We start from the raw sequence: 12,347 nt of genomic DNA, 5'->3' as shown, positions 1-12,347 counted from the left end.
CAGGCCCTGCGCCAACAACGATTGCACACTCCCCTCACTATCTCAGAGACCTCACAGGTGGCCAATTTCCCTTCCTCCCCGACCTGTTCCTTCTCCTGCAGCCCCAACCTAAGTGAGCAGCACCATCCTGACTCTGCAGACAAATCCTTGGAGTCACACTTCTGCCCCTTTTCCCTCCTCTTGCAGAGCCAGCCAGTCACCAAGTCCTGCCTCTTCAACAGCCCCATTTGCTGCCTCCCGTCCTTCCTAGGAGGGTCAGGTCTCCACCCGCAGTCACCTGGAACTCTCAAAAGCTCCTCGCCAATATCTTCCCTGCCTCCAGATTCACCTCCCTTCAGTCCCCCAGCCAAGACCTCAAACTGCTGCCAGAGAGATCTTAATTTCAAAAACGTGTACTTGGTCAGGTTCTATTCCTATTCAAAATCCTAAACAGCTCCCTGACGATCTGCAGGGTGAAGTCCAAACATCTTAGTGGAGCAAAACGAAAACTACCTTCCTGATCCAGCCCTGGCCCACCCCTCCAGCCACCCCTCTCATCGCTTCCCCGCCCCTCATACTCTAGACTCAGGAACCATTTGCAGTTTCCTGATAAGCTGGCCTCCAGCACACTTCCACCCACGTGCCTTTGCTGATACTGATCCCTCTGTCTGGAATGCCTATCTGGACTCTGTTCACCTTGTGAAAACCCAGTGGTTGTTAGGGCTGAAACATCAAAGGCAGCAGCAGGGTGTCACAGGTCCCAGTTTGGACTCTGGAGTCAGGCAGACTGGTCACCAACCCCAACCCACCATTTACCAGGTATGTGAGCCTGGAGGAGTTACCTAACCTCTTTGAACCTCAGTTTCTTCATCCATAAAATGGGGATAATAACAGTCCTGACCCGTTGGGTGACTTGACGATGAAACACAGTGACGCCTGGCTGGCCGGCATCCTTCGCTGCACTGTTCTTCTTTGAAGTGTTATTTTGCCCTCCCCGCGCCCCCCTTTCCACACTGTACTCTGGGGAGTTCGTATGATGGTTTTGCACATATCCTTGCATTGATCTACTTGTGGCCCTGCCTGTCTCACCTGACTGTGAGCTCTGAAGCTGAGGGCTGCAAGTCCCAGGGCCTGGTACCCATGCCCCTGGCAATGGTGGGTGCTCAATAACTACTGCTGGTAGATAAAATCAAATCAAGAGCATCACACAAAATTCTGGGTGTGTAGTGGCCAGAGTGTGGATGCCCCTGTCAACAACCCTGCCACTTCATTCCAGGGTCTGGCCAGCTCTGACCTGAGCTACCATGGGCCTCCTCACTGCTCTCCCCCTTCCCAACTCACCAGCTTCACCTCTGTCCTGTTCATAAGGCTCTCAGTGCTCTTTTCAGCCCTTGTACAAGTTGAAACCCTCCTGCCAGGCTCAGTAGGTTCCCACCCACCCTCAGCAGCCCCCTCTTCCTTGTTAGGCTCAATTCCCAAAGGCATTCGGGCTTACCCTGAGGCTGCCCTCACGTCAGGTCTCTACCTTACTTCTGCCCCTGCTTAAACCTCATCCATCCTCTGAAGCCCAGTCAGCACCACGATGCTGATTGAAAACCTACTACCAGCTGTGCCCCCTAGGAATTTCACAAGTCTTTTCAGGGAATCCAAACAAACAAACAGTTATTGGTAAGAGCTGCTGGAGAGGTGAGTTGGAGACAGAGTGACTCAGCACCTGAGAGAAGCTCCCGGAGAAGGTGGCACCAGGGCGGGATCTTAAGGCATGAGCCGGAGCATTCAGATTCAAAAGCCTCACCCCCCAACCCTTACCCTCTTGCGTTCTTCTAACTCCTGGAGTCTAGCTGAGCTCACCAAACCTGGCTCATCAGACAGATTCACCCAGGATGTCTATGAAAATTCCGTTTCCTGGGCCCGCTCCCAAACAGAATCCCTGCGGCCTGAGGTCCAAGAGGAAAATATGTTTTTAACTCCCCAGGGAATTCTGTTGATCAGCCAAGTTTGGGAACCACTAGCCACATTTGATTCCACTCATTCCATCTACTGAGAACGTATATTGCACCTGGGGCCTTGCTAAGTGCTGTGGATACCAGGAAATCAGTTGCTTCTCCCTATCTTCGGACAAATGGGGGAGACAAAGAGTTCCCACACAGAGGTCACAGACCATGCCACGTGGCTCTTCCTTTAGCCTTCAACCCATCATGTCTTTTATGCTTAATCTTGTCTGGACAACCTAATGTGTAACCTTAATGTGCAACCTCATGTGTAACGTGATGTTTTTTATTTATTTTCTACTTCCCAGAGTATTCACCCCAGTTCTGTGTTCTCAGTTGGTACTCAATCAATATTTAAAATTCAAATAATTCCGCTTTCTGTATTATGGTCTTTTGTAGCTAATGCACCCATTGATGAGCTGTTTACTGATCTTCATCTTTGTAATTCCAGTGCCAATGTGGTGCCTGCTGCAAGTAGGCAGTACATGTTTGTTGAATGAATGAATGTCTACCAGTAGAAATCTGGCTCAGGAGGGATGGAACTGCTTTCACGGTAGCACCTTTAGAGTTCAGATTTCTAAAGTTTTCATTTGAATTACAGACACCAATTTTAGGATTAATTTCCTAATAAACCATTACAGAGGCTCTGTTGTTTATATTGTCATTAATCTTATTAACAACACAAATAACACCTTCCTGGCTCTCAGTAGCCTGCTGGCCTCTGAGATGCTTGTGCATGCCTTTCACTGGGCCGTCCACCCAGCCGGCAGTCCAGCTGGCCACATCCCTCACCACAGAGTCTGCACAAGGGCCGGTATACTGCATTCAGCCTTTATAAGCAGGCGTATACACCTGCATGGACAGGTGAGCCCTGCCTGAGTCAGCAATAACCAATGGACTATTCAAAGCCTACCCAAATGTCAACACACCTGGGAAGTCAGGATCTAAGGTGGAGATGGAAAAGCGCCTGTGCTGCAGAGAGGCAGCATGACACAGGAAAAGCCCCATCAGGAGGTTCCCGGGAGACCTGTCCAAGCATGGGACATCCGGCCAGCTGGGGATGGCTAGGTATGCAGGGGTTGTCAGCAGAATGACTTCTGCTTTCTCCAGGGCCAGCATTCCAAGTGGTTTGTCGTTGCTATGGATATTTGTTTGTCTTAAGCCCTGAAAACAGGACTTGTCACCTTGAGGTGATGTGGATTTAACATCATCTGTCCTTCCAGGCCCCAGCCTAGAAGACGTCTTTATTGGGTAACTTCCTTTGTGCCAAAACCCAAAGGGGTCTTTTCTGAAGCGCATGCTGGGTCCTGATAACATGCAGGCCACATAGTCTGAGGCCTGTTCACTTCCATTTTGTTCTGCTGGAAAACAAAAGGATTTCCTTGCTGCTCATTCATTCATCCAGCCCTGATTACCATATGCCATGCAATGTGCTACGTGAACCCAGCTTGACAGTTCTTAGGTACAACCTCAGGAGAGTGAACAGACCAGTAACTGGCAGAGTGAGACAGCTCTGAGAAAGGATTCCTTCCTTCATCAGGATGCAGCCAGGAGCTCTCTGCCCACGGAAAATATGCTGCTATCAGGAGGCAGCTGAGACATCTGAACAGAAGTGCAAGATAAGCACAGCTCTGGCCCAGTCCTTTACTGTACAAAGGAACTGAAGTCTCCCGGGAACTTTTTCCCAAATGTCTGTAAAGCCAAGTAAGGTTACAGATAGCAAATACAGAAATGCCTCTCTGAGACGACAGGGTAGAATCAGTCCCTAAAGCACACTCAACTGCTGAACTGACTGGAGGAGATTATTTGTCTGGCATGTTGTACTTCACCTCCCTGGACCACTGGGGTTTGGAGTCCTATCACATTTGCCTATTTGGGAACGGTTCAGAGGCTGCAGAACCATTTCAGTGTATGATCATGAGCGTGGAGCTCACAGCTACACTGAGAGCAATGCAGACCAGTGTGGGAAAGTCTCAGGGAAGAACGTTGCCTCTCCCGGCCGCCCTCGGAGACCACTCTCCTGAGAGCTCAGAGAGGCTAGGTCATAGGTTCCAGGGCCCAAAACATCCCTCACCAGCCCCAAACTCCAACATCCAGCAGCCCCAGCGGAGGGGAGCCCTGCAGGTATGGCCCTGCTGGTGCCTTTTCCCTGGTGGGAGGGAGACGGCCTCCCACCATCCTGATGAATACATTTCTGTTGGCCAAATGAAGACGTTGGACTCTTTCCTTGGTATTTGGGCTCATGCTCTGAAAAACATGTTTACTAAAATCAGCCCCAACTGCTCCAAAAAAGATTTTTTTCTTTTCTCATAAAGATTAAAAAACCCAGAGGCAGCAGATAGGGACTGTTGATACAAGTCCAAGAAATCCTAAGACTCCAAATCACTCTCTGGATTATTGGTCTGCCCATCTCCACAGAGGGCAATTCAGGCTCAAAGTTCAGTTTTCGAAACTCGTTTCCTGGGGCAGACCTCGGCAAGGTATTCATTAAAGTGGGGGTGTGCAGGGCCAACCACGCCCAGGAGACAAGGGTTCCCGGAGCTCTCACTCCTCTCTCTCCGCCATTATGCTTTCCACTCTAATGGTCTGATGTTTTTAACAATTCTGGCTTACCCTCATGACAAACAATCTACTTCCTGGATATTTTTGCCTTGCAAATGTCATCCTTAAAAACAACTATATTTTTTGTTGGTCTTTATTTTTAAGTAGCTTTCTCACCCCAGAGCCCCAGCTCCTGCAGAAATACTGTCTGGAATGCAGAACGATCCCTGGAGAGTCAGTCTGCACAGGAACTCATAAGGGTGTTTGCTATCAGCTTATCTGGCAAGGGGAATCTGAGACATTTTAAATATGAACTGTTGCTGTGGCTCATCCCACCCCATTCACTCTGCCCCATCAATAATCACTTCCACTGGTGTGTGAGACACAAAATGTAGAAAACGGACACAAAGTCTCTGAAAGTGAGCCCCCAGCAGAAGTTCCTGTCTCTATACAGAAACATCTATCAGACAGCTGAAGAATTCATATTTGGAGAAGCTTTGCTGGTCTCTGCTAATGTTCCTTTCAATGAATCTCACCTAGCAGCAAGTGTTTTGCAAAACCCTTGGCAATCTACTTCTGAAGTCCCCTCCTCTCCCCCTCCAGAGCTTATCTCTCGATTGAATGAATGTCTCATTCCCTGCACCCTCAGCTAAGAAAACATGCACACTCCTCCTCCTTACTTCCAAACACCAAATCAGGCCCTTTCACACCACCATGCACCAGAGAGTTCCTGGAGAACTCTCTGCCTCCTTTTCTGCCTTGAAACCTCCTGTTCATCCTTCAATACCCGAGCCTCATAGCCTCTCCTTGGTGCAGCCTTCCCTGTGTGCTGCTCTCTTCTCCGTGTTTCCAGAGCACTCTGTGTGGCTCTTTATAATGATGATCAGAGGGCTATGACTGTCATCATAGACATCTGTCCCGCCACTAGGCCAGGCCACAAGTCCTAGGAGCAAAGGGACTAGGTCTTACTCACCTTTGCATTCTAAGAGCCAAGCCCAGGCCCTGGCATTTGGAAGTCCCATAATAAATGTTTGACGCTTCAGTCAATGCCTCACCTATTTTCCCCCAGCCCTCCCTTCTCTGTGCAGAGAGCCATGTGAAATGTGGAACCAAGAAGGGCTTTAGAGTCAGAAACCCTGTGTTTGAGTCCTGGCCCTTGTGGGCATAGACAAGTTATTTAACCTGTATCTGTCTCAATGTTCTCCTCAATACAACAAATAGCCACGCCTACCTCTCAGAGGGCTGCTTACGTATATTAACAAGGTAATATGTGTGAACCTAGTGCTTGCCCAATGGAAGGAGCTTAAGATGCATTTCCCTGAGCTCAGCAGGAAGTGTTGGGCCAAATGGGGGTCCACAGAAATAGTGAGTGGTTTCCATTCCGGTTTATGTGTCATCAGCATAGTGATGGGATGACCAGCTCACACCCAAAGAGTCCCTCTCAGAGCAAGTGACAGTGCAGTCCATGCCCTTTGCTGGAGGTTCTCAGAACAAGGCTTGCTTACCAACAAAGCTCATGTGATGTAAATCTGAATGGCAAAGCCACAAGAGTCTACTCCTCTGAAGGCTGGGTCATCATATAGCCTTCATTTCCTGTTTTGAATTAATCTTTCACCCCAAGACACGTCATAAAACAGAATAATGGCCACTCAACAGTGTGAAGTCACTAAGTACAAGTCAAAACAGCCTGCACCCGAGAAGCCTCAACCTTTCCATGCTGTTGAGCCCAAGTTTTATTCAGCCTTGATAAACTATGAGGTAGGAGCAGTGGGGGCCCTGCTAACACCTGAGACATTCAAGTGCAGGGTCGAAGAGAAAAGAGGAAGGCATGGTGGCTGAACCCACGTGAAGAGGCCACATAGAAGTGGGGAGAGAGCCACTTGCTGGGAATCAGGAGACTCGGCTTCTGTCTCACTTCTACCACCAGCCTGCTCTGTGGGCGTGCTTGAGTCATGTCTCCGGGCCGCAGTTTCTTTACTAATAAATGGGAGAAGTGGATTAAGGGACCCGTAGTTCTTTCCAGCTTTAATACTTTCCAATTGTAAATATTGGAGACAATTCCACCTTCCCTAGCCCTTCTCCTTTTCATGCTGGTTGTCCACCTGAGACATCTCTCATCTCTCACCAAGCAACTTTCTGCCAATACTATTCCCTTTATTTCTCCAAAGTATCCAGTTACCCCTGATCACAAGGCCTGGCCAACTTGGGGCCATATACTTAAGAACATAGGTACTATCCTCTGAGCAAACAACTTAGTACAATCCAGGTACCCTGGGGCACCAAGGACTTGAAAATCCCAACAATCTTCAATCCGACTTTCCTCTGATACCAATCAACTTTCACTCCTTAGATCCCTAACAATCTCACAAAGTTAGAGTTTTCTCCCATGCTGCTTGGCAGGAGACCAGTACAGCAACAGGGAGTTCTTATCTGCACTCTGGCCTATCTCAGGGTGGGGCAGGGGAGAGCTGGCAAAGCTACAAAGATCAGGATGAAAGTGCTTATGGAAGCAAATCCTGACTGCATGAGGAGGAGGTGACCTGGAGGAGAAGACAGCACTAATCACAAGGACACACTGACAGAGGCACTGAGGACCAGGACCACAGAAGTCAAGGAGACTTCTTCAAGATGCCACCAAACCTCCACCTTCCCTGAATTCTTGAATAAGAAATCTGAAGGCAGCTGAGGTTCTGTGACTCGCCCAAGGTCATGCAGCTAAGCTGTGGACAGCCAACACTAGAACATGGGTCTCTTGTCCTCAGCCCACTCTTCCTTCCATTTTATTCTGTTGGCCTCAAGAGTAATGAGGCTGGCTGGATCCCTTGCAGATCTAAGAAACACGACCTAAGTGTCACTTAGGGAAAGAGCAGACCCAGCAGATATTTTGGTAACCGCCTCCCGGAGCCCGTGAATTCTTTCCCACCTTGACGCGGTTTTCTTGTTCTTTCTCTAGTCCTTGTCACAAAACATGGAAAAGTTCAGAGGTCAGTGAAAAGGAAGAGGTAGCCCCCCCTGACCCTACAGAACCCTACATATCTAAGGTAAGCCACACCTGTCCCTCTTCCTCAGTCTAGAGAAAGTTGGAGGGGGAAGGGTGGAAAGAGGAGAGAGAATGAACCGCCTGGAAGGCTGACCTGTTTGGGCCACAGGTATTATTCAGGGGCAATTAGATGGGTCACTGGAGGTCTGTGACAACAAACAATCAGACCTGCTTCTGCCAAGGACCTTTCATAGATCAGTGTCTAACACAGCATCTCAACTCGGGAGGAGGAACCTCCGAGTAAAAGTCAAGGAATGACTTAGTCAGTGTGCATGACCTAGTTCCCAGAGGTAAGGCTGGGTGAGAAGAGAGCTCACCAGGTCCTTATCATGGCAGAAAACTCAAATCTTCCACAGAGTGGTGTTCTGTTTGCTGCCAAAGAGGGTCCACTTATGGTTAAGGGCAGCCAAAAAAAAAAAAAGTCAAAGTTCACTCATTCCACAAGCGTTTATTGAGCTCCTCTCATGTCTCAGGCCCTCCAGGGATTTACTCTGGTTGGAGTTTAGCAGAGGAGAGACATCATGGAATTTAGAAAGTTGGCCTGGGCCGTGTCCCAGCCCAGCCCTTAGACACCTGCACTGCCTTGGGCAGGTGACAGCCGCCTCAGGCAAATTTCTCATCTGTAAAATGGGAGAAGTCCACCTGCTTGATCATGAAGATGAAATGACCTTTATAAAATGTAAAGTGCAAAGAAATATGAAGTGTAAACCATACTGATACAACGTGACACCCTGTCCCTGCCCTAGAGAAGTGTGTCATCTGGGAATGCTTTGGAAACTAATCCAATACACCTATTTGGCAAGCATCGCATTCTCTGTAATTCGGGCAAACTGTACGTTTCAACCTGCCAGTAGGGATGAAGCTGGCAGTCGGTCCCAGTCCTCAAGTCCAGGAAGTTGCAAGAAGGGGTGGAGTGAGCACAGAAGAGTAGCCAGGACCCACCTGGCCCTGGGTCAGGCCTGGATTGAATGGAAGAGCCAGGAGGGAAGGGAAGAGAGAACAACAGCGCGTGTGTTCGATCAGAAGCAGAACAAAACAAAAACTCATTTGAGGGCGAAAGGATTGTGCCAGCGAGAATGGCACACACTCCCCTCCCCACACACATCCAGACAATGTTGGAATTCGCTGTTCATCGCCCGGCCCTCCTCTGTGGACAAACTATGTATTCTGTTTCTCCAGAGAGGGGACAGTTTCGCAAGCTGTGGCAGTCTGGCCAATCAGCTCTTTACCTGGGTCTTTCCTCAGATCCTAAGAATGAGAACTCGTGGAGCAGCTTTCCCTGATGACCAGTCAACCCCTTGTCATCCTGCCATTCAGGACTCACCGTGGACTCCTCACCCCCACGTGGTCCCTTAGCACCCACCAGGCCAGCTGCCAAATGCCCTGACACACACGCCGGCTGCCCCTCCGCCGGGGCCTCCACCCGTGCCTCAGCTTCTTGGATTGGGCCCAGATGCTCTCCCCTTACCCTCACCTTCCTCCTTCTTCCTCCCACAACTAAACTGAGCCTCTTCAAGTCCCTGCCAGGGTCCACATGTCCAGGGATGCTCCCAGAGAGAAGGGTGATTGATTCATCCCTATGTTCCCTTAACTCATGGCTTTCTGTAAGTTCTTCACCCTCCTGTAAACACAGATTTATGGTCCCAAAATGTTCTCTGACTGCTGTATACAGAAGCACAGCAGAAGAGAAGGGATGAGGGGTGCCGAAACACCAGACTGGAAGTCCAGGGCCTTCCTTTCAGTGCTCCATTGGATACCAGTTCATCCTGTTACCTTGAGAAAGTCCCTTCAGGCCTCAGTCTCCCTGTTTGGCAATGAGGGATTTACTCTAAGCAACCTTTCTAATTATAAAGTTTGACATTACAGAAACCAGGCTAGCCTGGAACACAAGAAGATGAGTCCTGGGCCCTTATTAGCCTACCACCTGGGGCAAGTTATCAGACTCCTCAGACCCCAGCCTCCATGTCTATAAAATAAACGAGGATAATATGACCACCCCACCCAGGGCACAAGGTTCCCATGGGACACTGTCTGTGATGAAGTTTCGTGGACCATAAAGCCCTGATCAAACCTCGGGGTTGAGGCTCCTTGAGTCCACAAACAGCTGTTGGCCACCTGTGATGTGCCTGGTACGGTGCCTGCTGGGAAGAGCTGCCTGGCTCAGACAGGAAGGCTGGAGCCTGGTTCCCTGCCCTCAAGCCTCCCACAACTGGTGGGTGGGACAAGCAGGAGAACAAACCTTAACTCAGTGGTGTATCTGAGCATGAACACAGCGCTAGGGGAGTGCAGAGGAGGCGGTGCTGACTCAGCGGGAACAGCGCACCCTGGGCACGGCAAACTGCCCCAGGATGAGGGGAACATCCCACGCTTTCCTAAGCCTAGGACCAGCCCCTAGGAGCTACTCCATGGTAAACAAGATCCACCACTGTGACTTACTCACTGGATTCTCAGGCATCACAGTGGCTAAAGTCTTCTCCTTCCGGGATGAGAAACACACCGGTTGCCATGTTCCTTAAAAAACAAGAGCCCAACAATGAATGTCAGTGATGTCATCTCAGCTTATGCCTCCTTTCTAGTCCCCGCCAAGAGGGTGCACGTACTCGTGCACTTTGCCTTGTGGGACACTTCACCCAGCAAGAGGAAATGGACAGAGAATCTCTCTCTGTGCTCCAACACGTTTTGCCCATGAAGAAAGGAACAGCAAGACGGCTAAACAAACTCTATTGTTGGCTACGGCCAGGGCACCCTCAGGGCTTACCAGACCTCTGCACAAAGACTTTGCTGAGGAGGAGGAGGTATCTGGAAAACAATGCTTTATTCGCTGCTTTAGTAAACACAGAAAGTGTCAGGATTTCTAAGCTTGAGACACAATGAAAGTAATCAAGCAGGTGTAAAACTTGATAACACGTCCCCAGTGTGAAACGGGTCCTATCTTCCAACACTGAGTAAACTACGGAGTTATGAAAGGGCACCCGCTGATCATGGCTGAGTGTCCTAAACTGATTATTCTCTTGGCTTCCAGTGACCACCCACATCATTTGGTGACATCCTATTGCTTCTGCAGAAAATGCCTCTACACCTGTCTGGAAAACAAAACCCAGAGTTACAAAATATTTCTAATGATTTACTTCATATTAAAAAACAAATCAAAATATTTCAGAGGTAGCATCAATGGGACAAAAACTAGCACAGGTGTGAAATTTGACATCTATAAGAGGCAATATTCATACTCCAGGGAGGTATACACACACTTTAGTGGTGGGCCTGCATGTACACTCTCTCTCTCTCTCTCTCTCTCGCACACAAAGAACACACATCTTTAGCACACTGGGAGGTAGGACTCACTGTTGAGAATTCCCAGCCTGTTAATGCGAGAGGGCCTACAGAGTGCTGTGTACTGCTCACACCTGGAACCATCGAGGGCAGAGACTGCGCGTGCTCTCTCAGTGGCTCCTCACAGACAGCCAACAGAGGCTTACAGGACAGACAGCACTTGCCCAAACTCCACAGCGAGGCAGGACTGGGGCCCGAGACTGGCTGCCCCAGTGCTCATGGCCTTTCCCACCAAGCCGAGGGGAAGGTGTTCTGGACGTCAACTCTGAGCGAAGCCCTAGGGGGCACACACACCAGGCGAGCCTGGCAAGTTCCACAGGTGGCCACCTGGGCAGAAGCAGCAGCCCTGCCCGCCTGTCATCATCATTATCAAGCCCACACCCCTCGGAGCCTGTGCCAGCTGACAAACAGGCCGGCCTGCCTGGGCCACATTCTATCAGCCTGAGCTGCAGGCTCTGTGCAGCTGCCTCCAGCCAGAAGTCAGAGCAGCTGGAGGCCCAGACTTGTCTGCCCGCTGCTTCTCAAGGGGAGCTTCTGGGAGCCATGGGTGGGGAGCTGGACATCCTGGTGCAGAATCCCATCATGCTCTCTAGATCTCAGGAACAGAAGTCCCTACCCACCCTAGGGCACTGCAGAGACCAGCAGCAGGGACACAGGGCTCATATATTTTATTTACACACACACACACACACACACACACACACACACTTTTTTTTTTTTAAAGATGCGGTTTTCCCATGTTGGCTGATCTCAAACTCCTGAACTCAGGTGATCCACCCACCTTGGCCTCCCAAAGTGCCTGGATTATAGGCGTGAGCCACCACACCCAGCCACACAGGGCTCTTTAAGCTTCTGCTTGGGTTGTCTTCACGGTAGGTTGGAGGTAGGTCCATACTGGACCAGGCTACAAGGGCTGACCACCAGTCAGATGCCCACTCAAAGGACCAACTTGCACTCTCTGTCTGACCCACAACTAAATACACCTTAAGCTCCCTGTAACACCAACAAATTAGAAGGTCCTAGAGCCCAATATTTTCCTGCCTTTGAGGGCCAGGGCCTCTGTTCCCTCATCTGTAAAATGAGGAGCTTGATGCAATTGGTGATTTCCTTACCATGGACCCCATTCAGCTGCCTCCCTCCAGTACCCCGACTATTTTAGAGACAAAACTACTTAGTTGTTATAAGAAGAGGAGGGATTAACCCGTGCAGAGGTGTTGGCTTTGGTAGTTAACACTGTTACCTCAGCAAATCCTCCCAGCAACCCTTTAAGACAGGTAGTACAGTATCATTGCAGAGGGGGAAACTGAGGCATGGCACAGCAAAGTGCCTCACCCAAAGTCTCGATTAGCAGAGACCCCGGCAGCCCTGGGATTCCCAATGGGGCTGGCCTGAGTCCATGCCCATGCTCGTTCCCCGACACAATGTTTTTCTTTGTAATCAACCAGAATGAAGAAACGCTGTCT

The 12,347-nt window shown here is 49.8% G+C and overlaps 1 protein-coding gene across 11 annotated transcripts in view; it reads right to left on the bottom strand.

Moving 5' to 3' along the window:
* The window catches only part of MICAL2 (microtubule associated monooxygenase, calponin and LIM domain containing 2), a 252,739-nt gene that overhangs the window by 214,580 nt on the left and 25,812 nt on the right, over nt 1–12,347 (bottom strand). For 6 of the 11 annotated variants that reach the window (XM_074401099.1, XM_039470503.2, XM_039470510.2 and 3 more), the window contains exon 2: nt 9,992–10,062. The exons of 2 other annotated variants lie outside the window; for them this stretch is intronic. The gene's annotated coding sequence lies outside the window, so the exon portion shown is untranslated. Of the gene's footprint in view, nt 1–9,987; nt 10,063–12,347 lie in introns of all 11 variants that reach the window. 3 more of the 11 variants (XM_039470504.2, XM_039470509.2, XM_074401098.1) reach the window with 1 other exon arrangement.

The sequence above is a fragment of the Saimiri boliviensis genome, chromosome 6 (assembly GCF_048565385.1).
Source record: "Saimiri boliviensis isolate mSaiBol1 chromosome 6, mSaiBol1.pri, whole genome shotgun sequence".
Classification (NCBI taxonomy): domain Eukaryota; kingdom Metazoa; phylum Chordata; class Mammalia; order Primates; family Cebidae; genus Saimiri; species Saimiri boliviensis.
The sequence above is the reverse complement of the archived record's forward strand: the minus strand, read 5'-3'. Positions and strand labels throughout refer to the sequence as shown.